This window comes from Miniopterus natalensis, chromosome 11 (genome assembly GCF_054644295.1).
Source record: "Miniopterus natalensis isolate mMinNat1 chromosome 11, mMinNat1.hap1, whole genome shotgun sequence".
In the NCBI taxonomy this organism is placed as follows: domain Eukaryota; kingdom Metazoa; phylum Chordata; class Mammalia; order Chiroptera; family Miniopteridae; genus Miniopterus; species Miniopterus natalensis.
The window spans coordinates 66577615-66591945 of record NC_142091.1 but is presented as its reverse complement, the minus strand read 5'-3'; the positions used below and the strand labels follow the sequence as shown (position 1 = coordinate 66591945).

The 14331-nt window shown below is 50.0% G+C and overlaps 1 long non-coding RNA gene across 3 annotated transcripts in view; it reads right to left on the bottom strand.

Moving 5' to 3' along the window:
• Positions 1–6426: 6426 nt before the first annotated feature.
• Positions 6427–14331, bottom strand: part of LOC107530333 (uncharacterized) — a 124573-nt gene continuing 116668 nt past the window's right edge. For all 3 annotated transcript variants that reach the window (XR_015715292.1, XR_015715293.1, XR_001602511.2), the window contains 2 exons: positions 12536–12614; positions 6427–10072 (listed from right to left, as the gene is read on the bottom strand). This is a non-coding gene — a long non-coding RNA (uncharacterized LOC107530333). The remainder of the gene's footprint in view (positions 10073–12535; positions 12615–14331) is intronic.

Sequence of the window (14331 nt, the reverse complement as noted above, 5' to 3'; positions counted from 1 at the left end):
GATCCCAGATCCACTCTCTGGCTCGACTTGGCTTCTTATCTGGTCTGGATTCCTGCCCTAAAGGGCTCTTAAGAGCCTCTTTTGGTAGAGAAAGACAAAGTCCTGAGAGAACAAGTGACTTGTTCAAGGCCACACAGCAGACCCTTTTGCTGTTAGTTACTGTACCAGTTTGCCTGTGGACTATGCGTTTCCAGATTCATATTTGAATTTTCTTGTCTCCTGGGTTCACCCCAAATGTTGTTTGAGACTGGACTTTAAGCTTGTCTTGGTCACTGACTCTGCCAAAGGAATATAAAGGAATATTTTGCAAGTGTGTGGTATTTGCTAATTAGAAAGGTGCTTTCATTTTGAATTTTTAAAATAACCTTCCAAACAAAACAGATTGGATGGAAAGTAGAGATGAAATAGAGGAGATTCAGAGAGATTAAGTGACTTTCTTAAGCTCACCCAGCTAGGGAGTGGTAGGATCAGGACTCGAATCTGGTTCTCCTGTCTCCTATCCTGGTGCTGCCTGCATAATTCACAATGCGACTTGCTTGGCCAAGCCTGACTCTGGAAGAAATCTTGTGGGTTTCAGACATTCCCTTGACTGGACAGCCCTCCATCTAAGCCTGTGCTCCCACCCCATTCTGCGGCCTACTTCTTAGCACCTGTTGGGAGTCTTGCTCACCGGGCCTTGGCAGATGCCTTCTCCTCACAGCCATGCCAGGAGGGAAAGGGAGCTAGACCATCATAGCCCATTCTCACCTCCCATTTATCCTGGATGGTGTCAGTCTCAGGGACACTGGCCAGGAATTCATAGACAAACAGGATGGGGTTTCACAATCTGGACCAAAGTACCCTTCAAAGACTGGAGAATGCTCCTGAAGGAACTTAGCTGGGGGCTAAGGAAATAAGGCTGTAAAGAATCAGAATGAAATAGAATAAAATAGAATCAGAATGAAAGATGGGACCTACCCGCACTTCATTCAGCGTGTCATCAGAAGGTATGGCGACCACAATACTCTTCCACAGTGTGTGTACCCCCTTTTGGGCTGGCAGGTTATGAAGATATCTGCTAGGTGGTGCTGCATATAGACTGACTCTCATTCACGGGCCCAGCCAGATTCTCTGCTTCTGATACTGGACTCCTCTTCATTAATGAGCATCACCTCCTGGAGCAGGGTTAGTGGAAATTTCCTGTAGCCACTGTGTTTATGAGCGTGTGCATGCATGTGACTGGGCATATACCAGCCCGCCCTTTCTCTCTCTCTTTCCTCTCTTTCTCCCCTTACCCTCTCCCATACCAACTCTTCATCCAAGCAGAGGTGGGTGAGTACCAAGCCACCTAGGACACCAGGGCATGGTAGTGAGGGCAGGGGAGGGGAGGGTGGAGCAGGGAGTGAGGAATTTCAGCGCGACTTGCTCATGCAATTAGGTAATGAAAGAAGGAGCTGCTTCCCCCTCCTTGTCCCTCACCCCCCCCCCTTTATCTGTAATAAGCTCTCTTTCCCGGATTGTCACAGAGGAGGAGGAGAAGGTAGAAAATTATTCCTGTTCTGCTCCTAGAAAACTTTAAAATGCTATCACCATGGAAACAGCTCTCGAGCAGTCATGGAGCATGCTTGTGGGAGAGGGTGAGGCGAGGGGAGGGAAGGGAAGGGGAGTTTGAGGATGATGCTGGTTTGAGATGCTCACAGGGGTCTCCCTACCACCTCGGCTCTGTTAGTTCTTTTGGTTTAGGAGATACATGGCAAAACCAGGCTATCTGGGCTGAGAAGCTTCCCTTGGAGTTGCGTGGACACAGAGCCACCCCTGGGCCAGAAGGGTCTGGAGTCACTGGGAATCTATTCACTTTCCTCACAAGCCCACAGCCCTTACTGAGCGTTGACTGTGTGTGCGCAGGCTCTGTGTGTGCAAGAAAGAGTGGAGGGGGAGGGGTAAGAGAGAAAATATGAGCCCTGCCTTCAAAGGAATTTACAAACTCCAGGGGGAGAAAGCACTGACACTTCTCTAGGACTTACTACATGCCATGCACTTTACCATATATTTCTTTTGTCATCCTGGGATAGACCCTGTCAAAAAAGGGCATTTTACTTCCATTTTACAGAGTAGAAAACTAAGGGTTAGGGAAGCTGAGTGACTTTTCCAAGAACACACTGCCAGTCAGTGGCAGAGCTGGAATTTGAGAACTGGTCAGTCCGGCTCCCCATGATAATGATAAGCTACTGTTCATTCAATATCTACTATCAGGCACTGTGCTAGATACTTAATATATTTATAATTCTTACAGCCATGTGCACAGGGAATTTTTACCAGCAATTCACAGAGAAGGAAACTAAGGCTCAGTGAGGTTAAGAAAATTTCCCAAGGTCACACAGCTAAGAGGTGACAGAGGCAGGATTAAAAGGCAAGTGGCAGAGCTGGGATTTGAACCCGGATGTGTCTGATGCTGAAGCACTTTGCAGCCAGATAATATCCAGGAGAGCAGAAAGGGTAGGGGTATGCTGAGTGTGGGCTGAGGCTAGTCTGCCTTACCTCAAGGGCCCATTGTGAAGGCCAGTGTCATAACATCAGCACCTTTCACGTAAGGCCCAGTCACTCCAGCAGTAGGTGGTGAGGAGAAGTCTTCACGATGGGCCCAGTGAATAACTCATCCTAGGGACATGGACAATAGCAGAAGAGCCTACCTCTCTACCAAGGGGCAGAGAGGGGGCTGAGTGGTGGGGAGCAGTTGAACAAGAGGGAAGCTGTGAAGGATAAGGCCCTTTGCAACTTAATTGAGATGCTCTTTCTTTCCCAGAAAAAAAGAGGGAGGAAAGATATCAATTGGAATGGGCTAGGTTGTGCTGCAGTAATGAACATCCCCAAAGGCCTTAATACTCTGAGATTTATTTCTCACTCATGTTACCTTGTATCAGTTAGCCTTTGCCGAGTACCAAATGATTCCAAAAGTTAGTGGCTCAGAACAACACACATTGAATATTTCCCTGGATTCTATGGGCTGTCTGGGTGATTCTTTTGGTGTGTGCCAGTTCAGGTGGGGCTGGATGGTTTAAGGTGGCCTTGCTCACATGCTTGGGACAGTTGGAGCCTTTCTCTGTGTGTCCCTCTTCCTCCAGGAGGCTAACCCAGACTCATTCACATGGGGGCAGAGAAGTTCCCAGACACAGAAGAGAGCAAGCTCCAATGCTCACGAGCTTTCCAAGCCTCTGATTATATCACATTTTCTAATATCCCATGGGCCAAAGCAAGCCACATGGCCAAACAGGTCCAGGGGGTATAGAAATGGACTCCACCTCTGGGTGGAGGGAGTAGCAGTCATGTGGCCAAGTGCAGTACGTACAGGGATGGTAGGAATACTGAAGCCACATTTACAATCTACCGCAGGCTGCTCCATCATGGTCGCTTGGAGGGATCAGCTCCATGTCTTCCTCCGTCTGGGACCCAGGTTGGTCGTGGCTCCATCTTAGTGCTGCCACAATTACTAAAGCAGGAAAAAGAGAGCATGGCCTCTTCAATCTCCATCAAGGGTGACACATCACTTCATTTCATTGGCCAAAGCACATCATGTGGCCGCACCCAATTTCAGGAAAGGGCAAGTAGGATCCTACCACGTGCTTAGAAGGAAAACCACAGATTTTGGAGAACAGCACTAATGACTACCACAAGCATCGTTTATTGAGTGCCTGCTATATGCCAGGCAATGTCATCTCAGAGCATCTGGCATCTTAGGAAGCGGGGATTATGATCTCGCTTCTGCAGTTAGTGAAGCAGAGCAGTTGAGGAATCCACCTGAGCTCACATCTGGTAAGAGGCAGAGCCAGGACTCAGACCCAGGTGGTCTGACCTCAGAGATAACGTGCTTTCCAGAGTGTCGTATTTGTCCTCTCGCTCCTCAGAGAGAGGATGCTCCACAGGTGACTCTGGCCTCCTGCAGGGAGGTGGGTGAGGTGACCTGTACATCATTTATTCACTTAGTCATTTACTCATTTGATCCATAATTATTTAAGTTCCACCATGGACAAAAACAGACCGGATCCTTGCCCTCACGGAGCTTATGGTTTGGAACACCCACCTCTGATCCCAAAGGCTGAGAATTCCATAAATCTCCAGCTTTAGAAAGGGGGTTGGTTCTAAGAGTGAGGAAGCTCTTAGAGTCCCCGCTTTAACAGAGGTTCCCCAAGGATCAGAGGAGTTCGGGTGCACAGTCCCAGCAACTGAACTTCATGGAAAGCCTGGGGAGCTGGCAGCCTCAGTGGTGCATCTTGTAGGAGCCACATAAGTGCTCAGTGAGGAGCAAGCAGTTATACATTCCACACTGTGGGCAGAGCCTCTGTTAGCTGCCTCTTACACCCAGAGAAGCTGGTGGGCTCACACCGGAGTGGGAGGGCTCCCATAACCCACACAGGGGAGCCTCCTGGCATTTGAGAGCTGGGGAGGGAGGCCTTGGTCTTGCTAAGCCACCATGGTCCTGAGAGCTCCCAGTCTGTGGCACACTGGATGTCTGCTGGGACCCAAAGAACTTCTGGGTCACCTGGCCTAGCCTTCTCCCTCTGCTCTCATCATGTTTAGAGCTCAAAGCTTGGTTGTTGCATGCTTGTCATATGGTCATCCAACTCCCCCTGGAACCCCTCCAGGGACGAGACGCTCACTACCTCCAGAATCAGTCTGTTCCAAAGTCCTTTCTGATTATTTGGCTACTTTTCCACACAACCCACATGCCACCAGCCATGTGGAAGCAGCACATGCCGGGGTGCTGTGCATCCTGGGTGCAATGACACCCTCATGGGTGTCGGGGCTGTTTGTGGGGAGGGGGTGTTATGTGAGCATCCATAGCCCTGGGCAGATGGGCCTGCCTGGCTCTGCTGGGCTGTCAGTCAGAGATGCTAAGCCTCAACCCACTCTGGCTCCCAGTAAGTACAACTATTTATAAAAGATGAGGCCTGCCAGGGAACAAGGAGAGGCTGGGACATCTGCTCCTTCTACCAGGGTGGCTGGCACTCACCAGCCACCTCCCAGCCTCGTCACCCTGCTTGAAGGCTCCCCAGAGGCCCCAGAACCAACTCCCAATGAGCTGCACCAGCACCACCTCTCTGCCCTGCCCATGCCCCCAAATGGGCCATCTCAGGGATGGGGCTGGGGTGAGGATGATGCTATCACAAGCCAAGGAATGCCAAGAGACACCAGAAGCTGAAAGAGGCAGGGAAGGATTCTCTCCTAAAGTCTTCAAAGTATCACATTTTGGGCTTCTGACCCCAGAACCATGAGAGAATACACTTCTGGCATTGACTTATTTCAGCAGGCCCAGGAAACTAATGCAGGGGGCAATGAGCAGGAAGTTGGCTAGACGCTGGCCTGATGGTGGGCCTCGGGGAGACCATGCCACCCTTCCTGCCCTAAGAAGCTGGGGATGTAGGGCCAGCCTTAGGCTAGGGGAGGAGAGCCTGGGGTGCTAGATGCCTAGCTGGCTTCCTAAATATTAATGCAGGCATGTTATTGATGGCACTGACTTTCCTGGCAACCCTGGACAACCTCTGCCGCTCAGATCTCCCTTCGAGAAGGCTGGGAGGGAAGCGTTTGGCTGCTGTCACATTATTTTTACACTCAAATTGAAATTAAAGATCATTTCAACTCCAGATGCTGGAAATGCCTGGGTTCATTACTTCCCAGGATTTTGTCCATGCTCTCGTTCTAGATTCAATTAGAGCAATTTAAAGTAATTAATTAAATTTTTTATTTGATTAATAAAGATAGAAATTCAGCTAAGATGTTGTGAAAGAGAAGCCTTATTGGGATTTGCTAACAAAGGCTCTGGGAGAGACTCCTTCCTGGCTCCCACTCTGCTACTCCTCCCCCCAGTCACCCAACACATTGTCCATGGATTCCCTACCGTACTGGCTTGGAACGAGGAGCCAGAGCATCTAGGTAAAGGCCCTGTGTGTGGCTGTGTTCTAGAAGGAGCCAGAAGGCTGGGGTGGCCGGACCAGTCAGGTCCGTGGGGGAGAGATAGGAAATGAGGAGGGAGTGATTAAGACATTGCTTCTCCTGGAGGGGGTGGGGTGCTGAGTAGGGGCCAGAGGGCTTGGAGCAGGCTGGCAGGAAGCTGGACAGGCACAGGAGCTGGGGGCTGGGAAGTGACAGGAAGCCAAGGGCCACACTGCAGGGGCAGTGGGCACGGAGGAGCAAGGGGATGCCCAGCCAAAGCCAGGAGCTGTCCCGCAGCAGCTGGAAGCAGATCTCAGGTGTCAGCATTGGCAGTGGGTCAAACCAGGAGGGAAAGGTCAGGCGAGACACCCGCGTGGGGAGTCGTGTGGGTCAAGGTACAATTCCAAGGGTTCCTGAGTATGACACAAACCCCAGAAACTCCACAAAATTCAGATCAGTAAATGCAATGACATTGTTTAAATGTGCATGGAAATAAATACTGTAAACAGAGTCAAAAAATAAATGAGAAAGTTCTTTAATATGTGAAGCCCTTCTACAAATAAGATAAGAAAAAAAACCCAAACCATAAGAAAGGTGGGGAAAGTTTCGGCGAAGGAGCTACAAATGACTCTTCAACATATGCAGAGCTGCTCATCTCCCTTAATAAGAAAAATGCAAATTAAAGGCAAGCAGATAGTATTTTCATCCATCAGACTGAATAAGGTAAAAAAATACAATATACTGAATTGCAATTGGTGTGGCGAAAATAGGTCTCTCATACAATCTGGTTTTACCTCTAGGGAGGGCATTTTGACATTACCTATAAAATTATAAACACACATATTCGTTTACCTAGAGGTTCAGCTTCTTGGAATTCATCCTACGGTTTATTGCAGCGCTCTGATAGCTTGATGGGAAACGGTAGAAGAGCCCGTGACTAGCAGGCTGGCAACTAAAAGATGGACTAGCCAGGGGGTGGAATACTATGTAGCCACGAAGAAGAAAGAAGCAGCTCTCCATATCCTGATGAGGGAAGGTCACCAAGACAGGCTACTGGGTGAAGAAAGCAAGGTCCAGAACAATGTGTATAGGATGCTGCTATTTATGTGACCGAGGAAGATGCATAAATACATTTTTGCGTTTATTTTTGCTTATAAAGGTGCAATCTATCCCTGGGTCACTAGATCACTAGAGCCTGGGAGCGGGGCCTGCCCTCTGGGGAGGGAGCCCAGATTGGAAAAGGAAAGACTTACTTTCCTTTGTATTTATCCTTTTATGCTTTGAGCCAGCCTGACCCCTCCGCTCTTCTCCACTGGGAGCAGAGGGCTGGGTGGGCTCTGCATGCTCAGACTGAAGGGGCTGCGGAGCCTGGCTCGCCCCGCAGGAGGGAAGCACACCTTTGAGCTCTCTGAAAGTTACCAAGGGTCCTCCCAGGCCTGGTAACGAGAGGGCGGACTTTGGATTCTGTCTAGAGCATGAAAGATTTTACTATTTTTCTGATGGCCATGGTGAGAGTGAGGGAGTCCCTTCAGAGTATGGCAAAGCCAGTAGTGACCCCCATCAGGACAAGGACAGTTGTTGATGCGATTGGAGGGACCAAGGGCTTTTCAATCTCTGCTGTCTCCCACAAGGACTGCCCCAGGACACTTCAATCTCTGATGTCTCCCACAGGGGCTGCCCAGGACTTTCTATTCCTTTTAACACATATATGATCACAGCACCTCCCAGGGGAGGCCCAGCCTCCCAATGTGATCTGGCTGCCTCAGATGACTTGGAAGGGGGAGTGGATTAACCAGTAAGGGAGCAGGGAGTAGTGCACCCTACTCCCCTCCATCCCCGAAGGCCCAGGAGGGTGAACTTGGATGGCAAACACAGTGCAGAGAAAGACCCTGAGTCAGGAGACCCAGCTCCAGGGCCAGGCCTGCACTCGCTGCCCATTGGAATCTAGGCAGAGCCCTTCTCTCTGGCTCTTAATTTCCCCACTTAGGCCAAGTGGTTTCTAATGGGTGTTTTGAGGAATGGAGTTTATGGGGTTTCATCCAGGACTTGGAGGAGCTCTGGGGCTGGAGGCACCAGATAGACAGTGTCCCCTCGTCACCTCAGCCTGCATGACATTTGTGGTTTGCAAGAAGCTCTCGCAGCACGTTCTCATTCAGGCCTCACAGCCACCTCTGAGATACATGACGGTTCCCCCTATTTCTCAGATAAGAAACTGAGGCTCGAAGATGAAGAAACCAGCCCAAAGTCCCACTCCTAGGAGGCAGAGCGTGTGGGATTCAGATCTGAATGACTTCCAGGCATCTTCCCCCCATGCTGCAGCTGTCCCTTCCATGTTTATTTCACTTTTTGGTGGGATAGAGAGCAGCCCCTTCACTCCCACCTCTGGGAAGCAGACATCTCTAGAGCCTGGCTCTGCAGATGCCCAGTCAGGGCAGGGCTTCAGCTGGCCCTGCCAGTGGCCATTTCCACCCCTGGCACTCCAGATGGGTGCCTGGCATTCCACCCCCACTGCCTTATGATCATACCTGAAGGGCCTGAGTGATTGACTTGCCTTCCCCCTGCTCTAAGCCCATTCTTCTTCCTCCCGGGGATCTTATGGAGACCTCAGGGCTCTGATGCTGGCTTGGCCTGGCCAGACCAGCCATGTCCTCCTCTTTCATTCCAGGGTGGGTGAAAGGGCATGAGTCTGTCTGGGAAGCCATTTCTCCCTGTCCACGGCCTGCCCAGTTCCCGCTGTGACCTCAGCCACCATCCTTTCCCATCACCTGCTGTATCCAAGACAACCGACAGCTCCTACTGGGCAGTGAGGGGAGGATCGGGGAGCAGGCAGGGTCAGTTCAGCAGTCATAGCTCCCTGGCTGAGGAGCCACCTGTTCTGTCTGAAAATTTCATGGTGGGAGGGAGAAAATCAGTCCTTTCATGAAATATAAGGAGTCATGTGGAGGACCTTAGAGACCTCTTCATAAACCAGTGCCCCAGGCTCTGGCTGTTCCAGCCTTCATGGAGCAGTGGGAACAGCATGAATGTGAAATCAGAAGAACTAGGCTGGATGGCCTCTTCCAGCTCTGACTAGCTGTGTGACCTTAGGTAGGTTCCTTGACATCTCTGAGCTTCTGTTTGGACTGATTCATGGACTCACTAAGGGCTTGCAATGAAAATAAATGTACTTTGCAAGCACTAAAGTGTCAGTGGTTAAGAACATGTGCTCTGTGGCCAGAAAGGTTGGGTTTGAGTCCCAGCCCTGCTGTGTGACGTGGGCCATGACTTCACCTCTGTATCAGGTACTTTTGCTATGCAAAGAACATCCCACAACTCAGTCATTCAATGCAACAGCCACTTCTTTAGCTCATGATTTGGGGGGGTCAGCAGTTTCAGTTGGGATCAGCTGTGCGATCCTGCTGGTCTGGGGAGGGCTTGGCCCACTTGTCTGCTGTCAATTGGTAGAATCCCTGGGATTGGCTGGTTAAATTGGCCTCATCTGGGATGACTGGAACTACTGGGTCCCTACATGTGGTCTCTCAGCTTCTAGCAGGGTGGGCAAAAGTAGGTTTATAGTTGTTTAAGTGGAAAATAGTACAATGATTAATAAATAATAAGACAGTAATAAACTATGTTTCACAAACTCATAAGTGTAAAACTACTTTTGCCCCACTCTGTATTTTGTCAGACACAGCTCACATTTGCAGGGTGGCAATGACCTTCACAGGCCCGTGGAGTGCAATGTGGGTACTGGAAGTACTGGCCACATAATCTGGAATTGGGGTTGAGGTCTGTGATGTCACTAACAGCCAACCTCAGTCCCTGACAGATGTTATGACTCTGGGTCAAACCAACGGGGCTGCTATCTTGGTGATCTTGTGCAGGCCATCCAGTGGGGAGGGGAGGGGGTGCTGACTTTATTGGACTTTAAATTCTTGAAAATAGGATCCACACAGCTGCTTTCACAGACCCAGCTTGGCAACCATAGGTCTGGTTCAGCTCCCTTATTTCCAAGGTTCTAGGGGTGCTTTCTGAGCTCACCCAGAGAGCCTGAGGAAGGTGAATGGCCATTTCTTCATTCATTTAATCTTCATTCTTCATTATGTGTCAGGCCCCTCCCCAGACACCAAGAGATACCAGAGTGAGTCAAGTCAGATGCGGGTCCTGCCCTCATGGAATTTATAGTCTAAGGAAGACAGAGATTAATTGATCACAAGAATGAATGTAAAATTATATGGCCAGATGGCTTTCTCTTTGGAATATTAATCTTCCTTCTTTCCCTGGCATTTCCTCTTTCTCTATAGGGCAATTGGACTCAGAACATTCACTGCTGCAGGGGAGGGACGACCAGTGGATATTCTTGCCTATTGAGTCTAAAAAACTGATGCCCGTGGGGAGGGGGGGATGGAAGGACCAAAGATTTGGTAGATGCAGGATGCTCCAAGTCCTCAAAGCAGATGACGCTCCCCGTTCCCCAGGCTGGGCGAGGCAGAGTGATGGGGAGGAGCATTGCTGGGTGGGCACAGGAGATGGACCACGTGCTTGCCTCAACTTCTCCCTGCTCCTACCCAAATAGGTTTGGAGGACCTGGGAACAGACAGGACCTGTGCCCACACCCCCAGGGCAAAGCTTGGGGAAGTGGAAAGCCCTAGACATTCCCCTGGCCACTGTAGCTCCGACTGCAGGACCACTCAGAGCACAGAGTCTAAAGGAGCCTGAGTCTCCCGGGGCCTGGCCAGCTCTTCCGCCCAGCAGCTGAGGCTCACTGGGGGCAGGGCCATCAGTCCTCCCACTGCCCCTGCTGCTGGGCCTATACCTGAACTACCAGGTGTGCTGTGTACCTTTTGTTTGGGGGAAAAAAAGTGAAACATCCCCCCCCCCCCCCCCCCCCCCCCGCGACATAAGCATTTAGTCACCCTGGCTCCTTGAACTCAGCAGCACCTGGTGTTGGTTTTGACAACCTGACATGTGTGGGCTGCTCCTGCCCCTCCTCTGACTCACCCATGTTCACCCTTTAAAAGAGGTGCCTCTGTGTAGGGCCTGGGGTTCCAATATGGGGGGGGGGCAGAGGAACCACTGGCTTGATTCTCTGTCACACGGTCTCCATGGTCCCCTAAGACACCGTGGGCTGGGCCACCACTGGGGGCCTGCTTTCCAGATGCAGAGAACCCTGAATTGGGAGGCATGGATAACCCTGCCCACATGCCTGAGCTGGCAATGTGACCTGCACAAGTCATGTTCTCTCTCTGAGCCTGTTTCCTTGGTAAGACAGGGACAGTGTCATTATGGCTGATGAAATAAAGACTGAAAAACCAATCTTCTCATCACAACAATGCACCTTTAGGAGCCGGCCGGGGCTATCTCCTGGCTTCCTCCCTCATCCCCACAAGGTGGGCATTACTATTATTCCCATTGCATGGATGAGGAAAATTGAGGCACAGAGAACTGTTAGGGAGGAAAAAAATTCCTTCTATACTTCCAGGTTCTTTGATTGGTCTAATAATCAAATTAACACAAGACAGGTTAACAGGAGGGAAAAAAACAAATTTAATTACATACGTATGGGGGCCCCACAAGAATATGAGACCCACAGCCCATCAGGAAAAAGGCTTATATGCCATCCTGAGTTTAGGAGAAGGGGGTACGGGGTCTGCAGGTGCCAAAGGTCACATAGTTAGTATCTGGCAAAGCTGGGATTTCAGTCCAGGCTGTGAGATGTCAGAGCCCCCACTCTGTATGCTCTCTTCTATACTGTAGGGTGTTTACAGAGCTTTGCCACAAGGTGGGGGCCCAAAAGGCCTCTGAGACCATCTTGTCCTCTCATTGTATGGAGGAGACTAAAGCTCAGAGAGGGGAATGGACTTGCTTAAGATCTCACAGAAGCCTAGAGACCACATTGACATGTGTAAAACATCAGACTCAGAGTGAGCGCTGGATGTAGGCCATGGGATGCTCGCTGCAGCTCCGTTTCCAAGAATGAAACACCCAGAGTCACCTACATGTCCAGCAGTGGGGGCTTGGTTAATGTAGCATCATAGAAAGACATGTAGTCTTTGTCCCTGCTTCCTGACACAGAGCTCTGAAATCCCTTGTAATTTCCTGAGTGATAGGGCGCTAGGAGAGTCTTTTACTCTAATGAGGCAACTCTTGGCAGGCCCCTAGATAGCTTCAGGATGGGGGCTGGTCACCAGAAAGACCAAGCCTTGATTAGAAGACTGTGGAGGGGAGGGAGGTAGGCTGGAGATCGAGCTAATCACCAATGGCCAACAATCTAATCAATCACGTCTCCATAATGAAACCTCCGTAAAAAACCCTAAACCACAGTGTTTGGGGAGCTTTACAGTTAGTGAAGGGGCCTCTGAACTCTTAGCCAGTGTCATGAATGTCTTCCAAGACTAAGGACCAAGGCCCCAGCCTCAGCACGGCCCATCCACTGTAGGGCAGGAAGCAGAACCCCCATCCACGTTCCCTGGGGAAGGGGTGAGTGGGAGCCAATCTGGCTCCCGGCTGGTGCCTGGGGTGGTCAGGGCAGGGGAGCAGCAGCTGCCAAAATAAACTCCCTTCCCAGAGGGAGGGCAGGGGACATCAGGAGGGATGCCAGGCACACAGACTGTTTCATTCATGTGATAAATACTTACGGAGCACTTACATGAGAACAGCTGTGAACCAAACAGGCAAAACTCCTGACCCATGGAGCATCCATCTGAGTGGAGGGAGAGAGACAGACGCTAAAGAGATAAATGAGTGAGAGATATAGTTAGATGATCGCCAGTGCTATGGAGAACTTTTAAGGCAAGAGGGTGGGGTTGTAGGCACCCCCTCCCCCATACTCCATCTCCTTTTCTTGCCTGACTTTCCTTGTATCTCCTAGCACTCTTGTCCTTCTAATATTCTACATAAATTATTTACTTGTGTTTAAAGTTCACTTCCTGCACCCCCCGCCCTCCTGCTAGAAAGGAAGCCTAGAACCTGAATGAGTGGATAGGAGGATCTCCCCCCACAGAGCCCTCCTACCCTGCGGCCGGCAGCTCCAGTCTAGCGAAGGAGCACGATCGTTTGTCTTCACTCGGCACCCAGTCACCCAGGCTGGGTGCGGGCAGGTAGGCGGGATGGTGTAGCCTGGTTATACTGCATGTCAGCCGTGGAGCCTACCAGGAGCCCTCTTCCTGAGCTGCCGGGTTGGAGGGACGGAGCCCTTCCCCCTCCCCACCCATTCTACACACCCCTAGCCCCCAGGATCAAGGCCAAAGGCTTTTAATTGAGCACCAAGTCTGAGCCAGCATCGCAGGCTTGGGATCCTTGAGGCCAACAGCACTTGTACTGTCCTGAACAGTGAGAAGGAGAAGGTCCCCTGACACTTGTTCTCCATAATTTGTGTGGACATGTTTCCAACTGCCTTTGGATAACTACCAATGGGCAAGGTTGCTGGATCATATAGTGAGAGTATGTTTAGTTTTGTAAGAAACTGCCAAACTTTCTTCCAAAGTGGCTATACTTTTCTCTTTAAAAACAAAACAAAACAAAACACTTTTTAAAAGAAACCAGATGTTTGACCTGTGTTATCCCAGGGTGGACTTCACTGGTGTCTTCTAAATCATTCCTCTGTTCTCTGTATTTATGGTAAATTGACAATTAGCCTTTGAAGCTTGAGCAGATTCAAGTTTGGTTTTTTATAGTGAGACAACCTCGTGTTTCCGTCAGGAGGCACATAATGCCCACACGTAACGCCTCCAGTCTGGGGATGTTAGCAGCTGCGGCTGTTCAATATCTAGATCCATTAATCCCTTAGGGGCTGCAAAATGGTGAGATTCTAATCCTATCACCCCCTCCTTATTTATTAGCTGGGTACTTCTAAAGAGAGAAGTGTCCCTCATCTACAATTTGGGTACCCAGCAGTACAGTTTGTATGGGAAAGACTTGAGTCTTTCCCTTTATTTTCCAGCTAATTACCTTCCAATGGAGTGATGCTAACAGTTAACATTTGTAGAGCACTTACAGATCACCAAATGTTTTCATCAACACCATCCATTTAATTATCACAGCAACCCTGGGATGTAGACAGGACAGATGGAGTTCGTTTTTTAATCTTTTATTTATTTTTTTGCAGATAAAGGAACTAAGGGCCGGAGAAGTTAAGCGGCTTGCCCAAGTCCAGAGAGCTACTAGGTAATCATCACCAACATATGTGTTCTCCTAACGTGAATGGAACAAAGTGCTTCTCACAACAAGGAATAGGAAGGGGGCAGTGATTGGCCCCATTTCACAGATGGGGAAGCCCAAGGCGCAGAGAGGTTTGCTAACTTGCTCAAGGTCAAAGGGTAATAATGGTGATTATTTCCTGAGCTCTTGCTGTGTGCCAGGTGCCTTGTTCAGTGCTTAAAACAACCTAACACAGCACAGTGTTCTGTTATCTGCCTGTGGTGGGTTCTCAGGGCACGTTAGACA